The sequence below is a fragment of the Pygoscelis adeliae genome, unplaced genomic scaffold, assembly GCF_000699105.1.
Source record: "Pygoscelis adeliae isolate BGI_AS28 unplaced genomic scaffold, ASM69910v1 Scaffold173, whole genome shotgun sequence".
NCBI lineage: Eukaryota > Metazoa > Chordata > Aves > Sphenisciformes > Spheniscidae > Pygoscelis > Pygoscelis adeliae.
Genome location: NW_008824409.1, coordinates 843,666 through 851,060, shown reverse-complemented (window position 1 = coordinate 851,060; position 7,395 = coordinate 843,666). Strand labels below are relative to the sequence as shown.

At 37.6% G+C, this 7,395-nt stretch overlaps 1 protein-coding gene across 2 annotated transcripts in view; it reads right to left on the bottom strand.

The window, feature by feature from the left end:
- Positions 1-7,395, bottom strand: part of PDPK1 (3-phosphoinositide dependent protein kinase 1) — a 34,789-nt gene that overhangs the window by 26,757 nt on the left and 637 nt on the right. The window contains exon 1 of one of the 2 annotated variants that reach the window (XM_009320510.1): positions 4,461-4,534. The exons of the other annotated variant lie outside the window; for it this stretch is intronic. The gene's annotated coding sequence lies outside the window, so the exon portion shown is untranslated. Of the gene's footprint in view, positions 1-4,460; positions 4,535-7,395 lie in introns of those variants that run through there. 2 annotated transcript variants of the gene reach the window in all.

Here is a 7,395-nt window from a genome sequence, read left to right as displayed (position 1 = left end):
TTGGTGAGAACAAGGTCCAGCATAGCACCTCTCCTCATTGGCTCCTCTACCACTTGGAGAAGGAAGTTATCATCGACGCATTCCAGGAACCTCCCGGATTGCTTATGCCCTGACATGTTGTCCCTCCAACAGATATCGGGGTGGTTGAAGTCCCCCACAAGGACCAGGGCTTGTGAGCGTGAGGCTGCTCCTATCTGTCTATAGAGGGCCTCATCCGCTCGGTCTTCCTGGTCAGGTGGCCTGTAGCAGACCCCCACTGTAATGTCACCTGTCCCTGACTTCCCTTTAATTCTGACCCATAAGCTCTCGGTCAGCTCCTCATCCATCCCCAGGCAGAGCTCCATGCACTCCAGCTGGTCATTGACATAGAGGGTGACACCCACTCCTCGTCTCCCCTGCCTGTCCTTCCTAAAGAGCCTGTATCCCTCCATCCCAACACTCCAGTCACAGGAGCCATCCCACCACGTCTCCGTGATGCCAATAAGGTCCCTCATGTCTATTTATGCTCTGGACTTCTGTCTAAAAATGGACTGTCACACTTTCTGCTAAGTAACCTCTTTCTATTAACCAATTGTACATATGTGTGTATATATAGAGAAACAATATACAGAATAAGTTATGAAACTCCACTGCACGCCAGTTTCCATTTATATAAGCTTAGAAGTTTGTCAGATAATTTAAATAACTTAATAATACTTCTATTTGCCAACATTATTACCACATTTAAGAAATTAAAATATTTGCCAAAAAGAAAAGATAAAATCCATTCATATGCCTTAAAAAGTGTCACTAGATGCTGTAGACTGTCTTCTTATAAAATCAAGCATGGCATGGACAGGACAAAACTCAGATTAAGCCAAGCCTCACTAGTACTTCTGAATGCACTACACAATTAGTAAACTGTTTGCCCACCTAACAGGTTAACTTTGACACCAAAATACATACAGCCATATTAAAAAAAAAATTAAAACACCATAGTAATTAGGATGTATTTAAAAACGTACTCTGCTCACACTTTCCGCTTGATAGAAGATTACATATCTCCCCAATGAAGAAGGAATACCACTAGACCAAACAGTAAGGAAACCAAACTTAGAAGCATGCTTTCAGATTCTGAAATCTGAAGAAAAAGTTGCCAAAGGCTTTAAAGAACAACACTCAACGTTAATTCATTGAAAAGAAGGAATATATTAACAAAAAAAATATTGTAACTGAATGCTACATTGGCAAATACCTAGTCTTCTCTGGGATGAAAACATTAAGTCATACTTTAATGACTTATCTCTGTGCAGCAGAGTGCGGAAAATGTAGCGTTAAAAAACCTAGTCAAAAAAATAATCTGATCAAAAGGGGTGACATTAAGGCATTTTTAAAAAACCTCCTGTTTTTAGGTACTATACAAAGCAGTTAATTAAACAAGCTGCTCAATCGTCAGCATATCACAAGAAGTGAAGTTTATATCAAAATGACAGATCTTGTTCAACCTTTCTTAAGGCAGATAATTCAAATGTCTAACAAAATCATAACAAATAAAACCAACAGGCATTTCTAAGAACAAACACCCCTCTCCAAAAAACAAACGATGTATTTATTAAAAACTATACTAGGTTACAAAGATGCCAAAGATATTTTCCCAGAACAACAGGATGTTTTTTTTTCTACAGAGAAGCTCTTTGAAGATCATAGTAAGCCATTTTCTTCAAACTGCAGTAAACAAACCCTACTCCAAGTATTTGTTATTTGTAGATATTAAAAAAAAGCATTAACATCAAACGTTAATCTTCTGTAGCACAGTGGTTTGTGTTTATATTGTGCAGAGCTGCACCAGCACTCATTCAAACCTCATCATCAAATGGTATGCAAAGATTGCTGTAGAGAACTTAAGATCTAGCACATAACCCAAAAAATTGCCCATCAACTCCACTTCTTGAAGAAACAGACCATTAGTCAGCAAAACAGTCTGAAGCCAAATAATTTGTCAAAATCTATACTTTGATCAAGATTCATAAATGGTTACTGATTACTACATTTACAAGAACAGATGGAAATCTCATTTCAATTATAAGAGCTGTTTTAACACAACTTGGTTTTGCAAAAGAATCTGAAGTCATACATCTATCTGGAGTGAAATTTTTTGATCTCAGAAGTCGCCACATGAAAAATCTGTTGCTTAATAGATCATTTTTATGAATAAACCATGCAAGTTTCAAAAGCGTTCCGTTGTATAAAAGGAGGATTTTTTTTTCTGTTTAAACAGACTGCCATGCTAACTGATTAAAGAAGTTTAGGCTCTGACCCACCGAAACAACTATGCTCACCTTCATGTGCAGTGTCATTTGAAACCTCTCAAATGCTGGAACGTAAGCATTGATTGAAGCACTGCATAAAACCTATCCTCAAAAAAAAAAATCTCTTAACAAAGTATCTTGATAGAAATGACCATCATTTAAAAGCAAAGAAGGCTTCTTTAAAAATAAAGTCCTGGTAATACACTTCAAGATTAAAGATTGTAAGTGTTAATGGAAGGGGAAACCTTGGAGCAGATAATTCTTCAAAGACACTATTCTACCTAAACTGGCTGGGACCTTTGCAGTAGCGGGAAACAGAAGTATGAAAAAATTCAAGTTGATGCAGTCTGCTTGATATATTAACAGCCCTAATACAATTTAAAGAAAAATTATATTAATATGAAGGTAATGTTGAAAATACTTGTAATAAGTTATCATAAAATACAGTTATTATTTCAGAGGAAATATATATATAAAGCCCTGGCTAAGCCTGACATAATACCATGCTCTAATAACCTATGGGAATTTGGATTAGTAAATTTTTTTTTCAAGGACTTTTCTTTGTATTACTGTAAGACACAAGTAGGTTGTTAAAAAAGACTCTACTATCTACTTGGCAGTAGTTTGCCTCATGTTCGAAATCAATTTTGGAAGATACAAGTCCTGTCTTCAAAACATAATCAAGAAGATTAACTTTGAAGAAGAATCAAAATTAATTGATTTTTCTTCCTAAGCTTTCTGGATGTACATCCTCACAAAGTTCATCGTATGCAAAGAAGTGTTTTAAAGTTTGAGGAGAGATACTGTATTGTTCATATAAAATAATCTCAAAACACCAGAAACAAAGCTCAGCCTTGACACTCTACCTCTTCATAACTGAACTGATCACCTACCACCAGTTCCTTACTTTCTGCAGTAAATCTATAACACAGTTTATTCATAAGTGACTAATGAGGAAATCAGATTCATGTTATATCAGCAAAAATATAACCAATAGGCTCAAGGATTTGGAAGCACAGAGAACACATCTACATTGTTAGATTGTTTTGACTCTTCATTTAGGGAATAAAGGTATTTTATCCACAAGACTGATTTTGTTTCTACAGAAATTAATTTCTCACATACAGAGCAATGTTGACCCGAACATTTTAGGTAATGCAAATGCCTTTTCCCAAATTTCACAACCTTACATATACGGTGGTATTTTCTGCCACTAATTTCCAGGATTCTAATTCCAAATTCAGGTAAGCATTAAAGCTAACAAAAGGATTTGTAAGAACCTGCATATCAGCCAGTTACTCCCTAACCTCCTCTACTGCTAAGCAAAGCACTTAAGTTCCAAGCACCTTCAGGGGCAGAGACTGTTTAAGGCCTCCTTCTACTAGCTCCCCCCCTTCCCTGCCCCAAGCCTCAAAACAGATCAGAAACAGGAAACCACAAAAATCTCTAAGAACCTGAAGTCAGTCTATGGCCCAAATAGCTATCTGTGTAAACAAGCCATTGAGAATTCATTTCACACAAACACATCTAGGTCACCTCACAAGAAAACAAAAGCCATCTGTAATTGCAATAGTCTAGATCACATTCTACAGCATCAGTTATCTCATGAAGCACACCAGTATTAAGAGGTGTTGCACAGCATGGATGAGGGCTCATGCTAACAAACACAAAATGACTTCCTATATTAGGCTCCTTGCTAGCAATTCTAGGAGGCAAAGAGAACAGTTTTGGGTGAACAGCAGAGAAGCAGCCACACAGGTGGCAGTATGTAGATGGAGTGTACAAAGGTTGGACAGCATAGTCAAGAACTGTAAATTAAATTCCTGCAGGATTACTAAAGAACTGAACATCAAATTTAATACTTTTTCAGAAGAATGTGCTAAGCAAGTTAATCCTTGCAATTTTTCACCATAAAGAATTAAAGAGTATTTGCCAGGTAAAGTGTTTACAGCTTGTCTTTTAAAGCAGAAAGCATTCTTCAATATTTAGTCACAACTAAAGCAACTTCAATATTTAGTCACAAAACAAACCAGTTATTTCCTACAGCACTGTTGAGTAGCATCCATAAGGTGTGAAAAACCAGGTTCTAGACTAAACAGCTAACTTTGTGCATGTTGTGTTCAGTCCTTTCACACACTTTAGTCAGACCTCAGTAAACTTCCACAAGCTTACCTGCAAATAAGATGTCAGAAAGGGAAGTGGGGAGGGAGAAAAATCAGCTCCTTCCCCTTTTGCTTCTTTATTACATATACATAATCTAACTTGGCCACCTGCAAAAAAAGTTTTCCCATTTGAAATACCAGAAACAATAATTCCTTGGCTTCATACAAATTCTTCAGAAAGCTGCAATATGAGGAACTTGGTGAAGGATTTTATCTTTCAAACATGGTGTTTTCTGAACTAAGTTTTTATCTTTCCATATTAAAATAATTTCTCACTTGCATATTTTCTGATGCCATAAATGTGCTAGTTCTATAGCAATCCATACAGCTTTTCTAGAAAAAAAAAATTTAGATAAAATACAAGTTTACTGTTAAAAAACAGGGATTACTAAAATGTTTCACATCTTCATAGATCAAACCTATTTTTATTACTTGCCCAGTTTATTACTTTTTCAGTCTAACAAAGCGACTGCGCCCCTGGTTTCATGCCTTCTGTACCAAAATTCCTGCAAGTACTTCAATAGTCAGCATCCCTTTCAAAGTTTTTCCTACAATGCTGCCTTCCAATTGATCTCCTTTAGGGAAGCAAAATGAGCCTGAGTCTGCAGGGTGTCTTACCGTGTCCAGCTACAGCAATCTGCTTGTAGAGTTTCAAGAGCTACGTGAAACAGTCATTACTTCTAGCCCTGTAAGTAATAGACCAATAATCCAAAGAATAATTTGCTTTAAAAAAAAAGCCTACCCACACGGTAGATTCTTTGTTTAGTTGAACATCACTGTTATATCCAGATTATTCTCTGGATCGTCTCCTTTCCACTAGCTACCAGAACTTCCTATGTTAGAAATATGAATCCATATAAAATTGCTCCTCTTAATCTTCTATTTTTTTGCCTTTGAGCACCATCTCAACATCTGTATCTTTTACTATTTTCTACTCCTGCAGCCTGCTTTGGTAAGAGATTTACAGAAAACTTATCCCAGTTAAAAGCCTATGCATGAGTGATCAACTAGTCATAGCCTTATGCTGAAAACCCAAAAGACAATATTAAGTAGATAGGTATGTCAGGAAAACCCCTCAAGCCTGTCTGAAAGTTTTATACCTACAAATAACTACAAACAGAACTCTTACCATAGCCTAGTCTAATTCCTAGCATAGATGCAGAACTTAGTCTGTTAAGAACCCAGTTCTTTGAAAAGTGTAGTTTATATTAGTTCCACAGGGGGTGGGGGGAAGCTAGTAGTTTTGTTCAGACATATACTAGGGATTTTATCAGGACAGAAACATGGGTAGAATCTAATAATTGCTAGAGCAGCTAAACCTTCCAGTGAAGATGTTGCTCAAAATGAAGATGTAAATAACCATTCTTCCAGACTCTTCATTTTGAGAGGAAGAGCACTTCTTGACACGAGACGCAATATGCTTATAATGAAGGCATTAACAGCAAATAACTAAGACCACACTGACACCCACAACTAAAGCAGCACTAAAGTTGTTTCCCTCTTTGAAGTGCAATTCTCTCCTTGGTAGCATGTCTTCAGAAAACAGTAGAACATTTTAGGAATTGTCCCCACTTACGCAAATACAGAAATTAACTGTTTTGGCAGAGCAATGCTGGAATATTCCTTCTAAAGCTGTGCTCTATTTCCACCCCTGCCTAGTCTTTTGCATTTATAGTAAAATAAGCACAGAACTCATTAATGTCATTAATTCCATCACACAAACATTAACAGTAACTTGCTCAGAGTCACAGAAATACTGGATTTCCCATATTTGATATCTGAATTACAAAAAGGTTAGCTGAATCAAGCTACCTCTCTGCTACTGCCAGTCAATACACTCACCTGACCAGAGAAATGTTAAACAGGATGGAAAAGACGGAATTAAAAATAAGTTACCCTGAAAAAATACTTTAGTTTTAACAAAAATGGTTGTCAACTTTGTTCTTCATTCATTCTCTCTCTGTAGGTTTCTCTTACAAGCAGGGACCTAAACCGTATATAGAAAAGGAACAGAAATGTATTTTGGAGAGAAAAACCTGGAAAGAGAAGCAACAAGCAAGGACAGAAGCACAAAGGGTAGCATACTCCCTGTTTAAAAGAGTCCAAGTAAACAGAAGTCATCTCTGATGCTGAGAAGCAGCCATATGGAGCTCTATCAAGTGGCAGGATTAGCAAAACTAATTCCTTTAATAATCAAACATTGCTTTATTTCATAGTCCTCGATGCAGCATTTCATGTCCTCCCCTGTAGGGCTATTCCACATAATTCTCGTCTTCAGTCAACAAATACAATTATGTGTAACACCCTGATGAAAAAAGCACCAAGCATGAAGAGGAGAGCACACTGAAACAGGACTTCAAGAATCAACGTAGCTATGCCAGTCTGTGCAAAAGACCCTCCTTAGCCAATTCCAACCGATGAAAAAGTTTTAAGTGCTGCAGAGTGGAGCTTGGCAGTTTGCAACCGACAGAAAGAACGTGACGCCCAGAAGCACAGCAGCACGCACACAAGGATAAGGAACACATCGCTGCTGGTTAGTTACACCGACATCAATGAAAGCTGCTAGTTATTTATGTAAAAAAACACTCTTTTCATAAGGGAATTTCTACACTAACTAAACTGTATAATCTATAATGCAAACTAAGATTTGCCATTACCACTTCTTAGTGGTATTAGTTGTATCAGCTACAACTCCAACTTATATTAGTCAGTGCTCACAAAACATTAGAGCTTTGCCCTGCGAGACTAACGTAAACAACTGCGTTTCAAACGGCGTCCTGTTACGACCCCCACGATCTTCCTCACGCGTTTGTTTCCACTACGAAAGAAATCGATTACAGAGTAACAGGTGGCTCCCCCAAGGAAACAACGCCGGCTCTCCCTGTGGGAGACGGCCCGGCAAAGCCACGCCAGCGCGCCGTACCCGGAACCGAGAGCGAAGCTCC